This window comes from Sciurus vulgaris (assembly GCF_902686455.1).
Source record: "Sciurus vulgaris genome assembly, chromosome: 2".
In the NCBI taxonomy this organism is placed as follows: domain Eukaryota; kingdom Metazoa; phylum Chordata; class Mammalia; order Rodentia; family Sciuridae; genus Sciurus; species Sciurus vulgaris.
Genome location: NC_136462.1, coordinates 84,522,185 through 84,530,281, shown reverse-complemented (window position 1 = coordinate 84,530,281; position 8,097 = coordinate 84,522,185). Strand labels below are relative to the sequence as shown.

General features: G+C 39.8%; 1 pseudogene across 1 annotated transcript; it reads left to right on the top strand.

The window, feature by feature from the left end:
- Nucleotides 1-241: 241 nt before the first annotated feature.
- LOC306655311 (interleukin enhancer-binding factor 2-like) lies at nt 242-758 on the top strand (annotated as a pseudogene). Its single transcript has one exon. The product of its transcript is annotated as an interleukin enhancer-binding factor 2-like (transcript).
- The last annotated feature ends 7,339 nt before the right edge of the window (nt 759-8,097 follow it).

The following is an 8,097-nucleotide window of genomic DNA, read 5'->3' as shown; positions in this document are numbered from 1 at the left end:
TCATCTTTTGGTCTATTAACTCTGTTTTCTTGCTTAAGGCAGTGTCCTTGAAAAAAGAAAAAGTAGCCTAAAATCGGCTTAACCGGTTATACTATAGATTAGTAGTACACACCCCTTTCTGCCTGACCCTCAGAATCTGCTTACATATGCCCTGCAAGTACCTCATCTTCACACACTTCTCATTTCAGGGCAGAGCAAGTAAGCTTTTCAGGATTCAAACAAAAGTATACTTCCGATTGTTGAGGATTAAGGGCACCATGAGGGGTGACAGAGGCTGTGGTCGTGGTGGGTGCCTTGGTTCCAGAGGAGGTCCAGGAGGAGGGTTCAGGCCCTTTGTGGCACGTATCCCATTAGATTTCTATTTGTGTGAAATGGCCTTCCCTCAGGTCAAGCCAGCACCTGATGAAACTTCCTCTAGAGAAGCCTTGCTGAAGAGGAATCAGGACCTTGCTCCCAATTCTGTTGAACAGGCCTCAATCCTTTCTCTGGTGACAAAAGTAAACAATGTAATTGACAATTTGCTTGTGGCTCCAGGAACATTTGAAGTACAAATTGAAGAAGTCCGATAGGTAGGATCATATAAAAAGGGAACAATGACTACAGGACACAATGTAGCTGACCTGGTAGTGACACTAAAGATTCTGCCAACCTTGGAAGCCCTTGCTGCCCTGGAGGAAAAAGTCATGGAAAGTTTAAGAGCACAGCATCCATCTGAAGTTTTGACCATGCTGAAAGATGAAACTGGTCTGGATCCTTGACCTACTTGGGCATTATGCTGTGAGGAATAACCCCACCAGACAGCCTTTGGCCCTACATGTGGCATACAGGCATTGCTTGCAGATTCTGGCTGCAGGACTGTTCGTTCCAGGATCAGTGGGTATCACTGACCCCTGTGAGAGTTGCAACTTCAGAGTACACACGGTTATGATGCTGGAACAGCAGGATATGGTCTGCTACAAACAGTGCAGACTTTGGTTCGAATCCTCTCACATGGTGGCTTTAGGAAGATCCTTGGCCAGGAGGGCGGTGCCAGCTATCTTGCTTCTTAAATATCTACTTGGGATGGAGTGATAGTGACACCTTCAGAAAAGGCTTATAAGAAGCCACCTAAGAAGGATGGAGAGGAAGAGGAGGAGAATACAGAAGAACCACCTCAAGAAGAGGAAGAGGAAAGCATGGAAACTCAGGAGTGATCTTCCCTTCACTCCCTTTTCTATTCAAGGGGAAGACTAAATCCTAAGCTAGCTGTTACTGGGCTTTTTATGGTGCATTTCTGTGGAATAGAGGAAACAGCAGGAAATAAACTACAGAAAGATGTGTCATTCCACTGGTTTTGATACTGGATTAGCAGCCCAAAATCTCCCGTTTATAAACCTATGCCATTCATCTGTAATGAAGCAGGATACCAACATTTCTTCCTAATACTCCAGAACCCCCAGCTCCTAAAAACCCCACTCAATCATTACTGTGTTGTTGAAATGTTGTGAACTGTTAGGTGTCTGGACATTTTTTTTTTTTTTTTTCTAAGAAAAACTATTAAAGTACTTCCTAGTAGGGGGGAAAAAAGTACACTTCATTTTCAATTTTAATTTCCATTATGTCTTAGTATTTGGTTATTGGAGGTTTTTGTTACATTAGATCCAATTTATTAAGCTGCCCCCATGAGTAATAGCCTTTAGGATAGTGTCAGTGGTTGTGTGTGGAGACTGGATGGAAAGGTTGAGTGAGCAGAAAACTATGTAATTGACAGCAGCCATGTTGGTAAATGAAGTAGGAAGTGGTCCCTGGGAAATATTAAAGTATACATTTTTATAAGAGGGTATGATCACAATTTTCATGGAACTATAAAATAAACATATCAGAGATTTTATTTAACTCACTGAATAATGAGGGAACTAGTAGAAGTTACAACTGGCTTAAGTGAGGATTGGATTTAGAGATTTATATTCTCTACTGAACAATCCAATAATCCAATACAGGAAAATCTTAATGGACACTTACTGAGCATTCACTTTATGTTGGGGGGGTGGCCAAAACGAGTCCTTTTTCTTATACCATTTCATGTTCCTTAAACAAACTAGCATCAAAAAGCAAAATTACAATAATTTTGTTTAAAGATCTTAACTGACTTTATTTTAAATTCCAGAATTAGGCAACTTTGATTCATAAAATAAAATAAGTAGTCCAACGAGCCAAGCAGAGAAGATTGGTTTTATAAGAAGAAAAGGGCTGAAAAAAGCAGAAACAAAAATTAAAACATGGATTGGTTATTTCAAAGTTACTTTCCTTGTAAGGCCAGGACACGATGCAGAATAATAGAAAAATAACTAACTGATTGGTTAACCTCAGATTATTTCAGGTTACTTCTTATAAGGATTAAACCAGAAGGAACTTCATTATCATGCAAAAGAAACTAGACTGTAGTTTAGCATGGTGGCACTTGCCTGTAATCTCATCTCCCAGCTACTGGAAAGGGTGAGGCAGTTCAAGTTCAAGGCCAGACTAGCTCTTGTCTCAAAATAAAGAGTTGGGATTTAGCCCAGTGGCAGAGCACTTGCCTAGTATGTATAAGATCTTGGGTTCAATTCCTGGTACCAAAAGAAAAAAAACATTGGATTATAAATTGTTAATCTATTTCTGATTTCTCAGAAAATCAGGTAAAGGCATGAAATGGAATTGGAGCCAGGAGACTCAACTCCTAATCTCAGATTTGCCTCCCAGTATCTCTGTGACCTTGGGCAGGTCACTTGCCCTTTCTGAGCCCATTTTCATCAGTAAAATGTGTGGTCTCAACTAGACAGTCTTTGTGATCCACTCCAAATCCAACATTTTGTGGTTAACTCTTAATCAGGTGATTTCATTTTTCTTGTGACAGGGTGTCCCTTCTCCACCTTTTTTCTCCAGCTCAGGATATCTAATTGCTTGAATCCATACCCAGAACTAAGGACTTAATTTCAGTTCCCAGGGCCCTGTTCGTACAACAACCAAGGTCATTAATGAAAGGGGTCTCCTACTACAACTGAAAGCATGATGTCTGTGCCATTGGAACCAAGATTTCTGTTCTGGAGAGTCTGTAAGAATGGACAGAATTTCAATACTGGACATCTCAAGACAAAATTTCTGAATACACTGAAAAAAAAACAATGTGACTCTAATATGTTGAAATTGCCATGGCAACTCACCCTGAAGCCGTTGACTGGATGACCACTTCAGGAGAATAAGAGGGTGGCAGTCAATACACTCAGGGCACATCTCTTTTCTTCACTGTCTACCCACACTATCTCCCGGTGGGCTGAAAACAGTGCATGGCGGGGCTGCCCATGGATGGACATAACCCTGCACTGGGGCAGAAGGAAGTGTTAACCACTCTTGCTCTGACTTATGCTTAATGTGTAGGTTTCTAGAAAGCTGGGAGGCCTGTGGGCTTGTAGACACATTCTCTGTAATCCTAGGGATGCCTTGAACCCTGGAGAAGAGAGCTGAGAAATGTCTCCAGGTGTACCAAGGAAGAGGTGACATGGGTGAACACAGCACAAGGAGTTTGCCACAATTGTCCTTTAATTTAGGCAAAGATTCAACATGTAAAGATCACCCACCAATATTCCCACATATTGTTTCCTTTAATGGATTGAGGTTTGTTTTGATCTTATTCCACTTACAGAAAGGAACTTATACTTGGGGAGTAGGGTGGGTGTTCCTTCCCACCACTACTTTCATAAATCAATGTTTATATTACAGTTTCATGGTAGAAGTATATGAAGAAGATCTTCTTTGAGTGAAAAACTTAAATTATATGTAGTAAGAAGCGGGAAAAGCTGTAGATATAAATTCAGACCTTTGAAAGCTTTGTGGTTTAATTGGGAATCAAAATATGCCTCAATAATATGGAGAATCAGGCTAAGAGTGCTGACTGTGTAGTCAACATTGATATACAACTTAGGATCTGGTAACCCAAATCTACTTTTAAAAAAATTAATTTACTATTTTTATCATTTTTATTTTTGTGGTACAGAGGATTGAGCCAGGATGTTCTACCACTGAGCTATACCCCCAGCCTTTTTCATTTTGTATTTTGAGATATGGTCTCACTAAGTTGCTGAGGCTGGACCCCACCCTGTGATCTTCTTGCCTTAGCCTCCTAAGTATCTGGGACTACAGGAGTGCACCACCATGCCCAGCTTGAATCCACTTTTAAAAATTCCACTTCTTTTAAATAAGTAATACATGTATATAATACAAATTCCAATAGGAGCAAAACAATATTCATTGAAAAGGATCCCTGCTTCCCTTTCTTCCAGTCTTCCAGTTCCTGCCCCCAGATGAAACCAGGTCTATAGTTTGTTGCATAACTTTTCAGAGTATTCTGTGCATTTACATACACCTTTGCATTTTTTTCCTCCTTGGTTTACTTAACTTAAAAATTAATCTTCGATGTATTTCCCTAGTTGTATTTTATAGACTTGCCTCATTCTTATAAGTCAGCAAACTATAGCCCACATGTCAAATCTGCTCTCTATTTTAGTAAATAAAAGTCTTATTAGAACACAGCCACATCTATTCTTTTACACATTTGTCTACAGATGCTTTTGGGCTACAATGGTAGAATTGAGTAATTGTGACAGAGACAGTATGGTCTGCAAAAGCTAAAATATTTACCATCTGGCCATTTGCAGAAGTCTGCTGTCTCTTGCTTTAAAAGACTGCTTAATATTTTATGTATAAACATGACATAACTTAATAATTTTTTATTAAAGGATATGTAGGTTACTTCTAATATGTCATTACAAATACTGCTATAATTAATATATCAGTATATGTATTATTCTCACATATGTGGTTATATTCATACAAGTGTCTAGAAATGAGATTGTTGAGCAAAAATATCTTGTGCTTTTCATGGACATATTTGTTTATTTGGTCTCAACAGCATCTGTGACATTAAGGAAACCAGAAGACAGACCAACTATGAGAATCAATTAGGGAAGAAAAAAAAAAGAAACAATCAATTGAGGGCTGTATTGCTGGGAGATTAAATGAACGATTTCCAAGGGCAGTAAATGGTGGTTGCTTTCAGCCATACCTACAGAATGGGAGGCAGAGAGTTGGAAAAATTCATATCTCTATTTAAATAAATCTACTGATCAGGTTTAATGTAGGGAACGTTCCTCAAGCTTATCTGACAGCAGTCACTGACACCATGGTCTAAGTAAGCCGAACAGTCTGGACAGAGAAACTGAGGTAATGGTTAAGACTCGCCATGGAATGAAGGTCTTTGCAGCTGTTGAGACTGAGGTAGGAGCTGAGGGGAGGCCTCACTCTGTCAAGCATCCCAGCAAGCTGTGATGTGAGCTCGCAGGCGCTGCCTTGCCTCATGCTGTGTGCAGGAACTTGCCATTCCCCCAGTCCTTTGTCTCAGACCTGTTGCTGGGCAGAATTGCTTAGGCATGCTCGGTTTGTTTACACTACCTCGACATATAGTTCACCTATAGGCTGACACTGTTATGCTTTAACAAGCATGTTAACCTGATTGGATAATGTGCCTATATATGTCCTGTACAATCCTAAGTAAAATTAGATCTGTGCCTTCAGAGCCCGGTCTCCGATGTCTGAGTGTGCATTAGGTAGGCATCATACATTCTCACCCTCAGCGGACCCCCGTCTCGGACCATCTACAGGTTGAGGAAACCAATGCAAGTATTTTTCTGCTAAGCTCACTCTTTGTCCTACTTGCAAACTTGTCCTCACCTTCCTTCCTGAACTCATTTCCTGTGTCAGAGCCTGGGAGGCAAACTTGTATGCCTGTTGGAGCTGCTGTTTTCAGGGACAGCTGTGAGGATCACTGTGGGGACCAGAGAGCTTGACTGTGTGGACAGATTTGCTTGAATTTGGCCTTGCTAGTATAAATAGTTAGTGGCAATGGAGCTCTGAGTTCCATGGTCCTTAGAAGCCACTTTGAGCTGATCCCTGGGAGGAGGAAAATCTGGAATCCACAATCTTTGGGGAAAAAGTTACCCCTAGGGTATTCAGAAGAGTTTAAACCTTCCTATAGATTGAGAGGTGGAACTAAGATTGGGAACAATTCAGACCTCTGCTTTTACCTATTGACTCCTGCTATGTGCTAGACACTTCTAGAGGTGAGTATACAAGGATCAAGAAAAGAATCTGGCTGCCTGCCAAAGAACTCACTCACAGCTTAGTGGAGGGAAATAGACCTGCAGTTCCCAAACTCTGTGTACCTTTCAAATTTTTGAGAAAAACACGCCAATACTTTGACAGCTGTCAGACAAAGTGTGAACAGCTAGCTCAAAGTAGTTCACAGCTTCAGCATTAGATCCCACTACATTCCTTTTGATAATGCCATGTCTTTGTAACGCAAGGCCTTTGGCAGTTGTTGTACTAAAAAGCAGGTACTGTGCAAAATTCAGTGTGGATCAGAAAATGAGGGTGGCCCAGTCAGATTTGATATCGAGTTTGAGAAGCTCTGTGTGCTTGATGGATCTATCTCTTACTAAGGAATTGTGGTCATTTAAGAATGAAATAAAATATATTTTTTTCCTTTCAATTTATGCATATTATCTTTTCACAAAATATTACTAAGTGGTTAGGATAGAGATAATTATAAAGTCTTTTGAACCTAACTAATAAATGTGAAGTATTTCTTTTGGCCTGTGTGCTACTGAGAAAGAATTACTGAAACACCAAGTGCACTGGGAACCAAAAGTATCTGGGAACTTCTGAGACGAGCGCTTAACACGTCTCACCAGCATTGTGATCATGGGACAGTTAACACTTGAAGCTCAGCCCCTGGTTCCTCAATTATAAAATAGAGATAATAAGTCTAACTACCTTAGGTGCCATTGTGAAGGTTAAATGAGATAATAGGAGTGAAGGATTTAGCACAGGGCTTGGCACACACTATGGGACCAGTAAGCTTCAGCTTGTATACATCCACAAAACCCTAGGCACCATAAGAAAAGTAATTTTTAACTCTAATACTTCAGCTTCAAATTATTTTTAAGACTATAGCTTCTCATATCAAGTGCTGTTGCCATGGTACCTGCTGCAGTATCTGATGTCAACCAAGTCAATCTGAAATGAGGAAACTAATGATCCCACTGAGGTTTGTCACAGAACTATTCAAATTACTTCACTGACACTCTTTTTTAGAGTTTGCCTTTGGGGGAGGGGGTATTGGGATCTAACCCAGGGCATCATGCTTGCCACACTCTACCACCTAGCAACACCCCTAAGCCCCAAGTCTTTTCTCCTTATATTACTTCAGAGATTATTATTAGTTTTGGTTAAAAGAAAGAGAGAGAAATTTAAAATGCATTGCATCAAAATTATTCTCTTGATTCTCATGACTATTTCTGCTTCAAAATGCTCTTGTAGCTTTGATTTTTATTCATTTTATTATATTTCATTGAAAATCTTTTGGTTTTATTATGGTTTGTATTTGAAAAAAATATAATCAGGGATCTAAGCTCTTATTTCTCTCCAAAAGATAAAATCGTATTAAGATTCAGTACAAAACTTTGATTTTTGAATGCTACCCTGATTCCAAAGCGTTCATGAGAATGGCTGTTTACATCATTAGACAGAGCCCTCCTGGCCTTTCAGCACAGCTGGTAACTTTTCTGTCAGTTCTATATGGGTTTTAAACTTAATCAGACTTGTTAATTTTGGGGAAGATAGATTAGATTTAGATAAAGATGGAGAGAAGGCCTACACTCTAATTGTCTATATTGGTGATTCTCAAATGGGGAGGGGAGAGGATTTTACACCCCAGGAGACATCTGGCAAGACCTGACATTTTGGTAGTCTCACGGGGAACAACGTGAGCACAGCAACTAGGGAGTAGAAGCCAGGGATGCGGTCCCCGCAGTTCAACAAGAACGATCTGGCCCAAAATGTCAAGTACTGAGGTTGGGAAACCCAGTCTAGATATTATTTTTTTCCTTTGCTGACTCACTCTTTAAAAAAAAATTCTCTCTTCTAATACTTCCTCTTTCAACCTAAAGGGTTCTTTTGAATATCAGCTTCTGATATTAGAAGTAATCAGCAGCTATACAAAAATATCATGTTTTTCTCCAAATC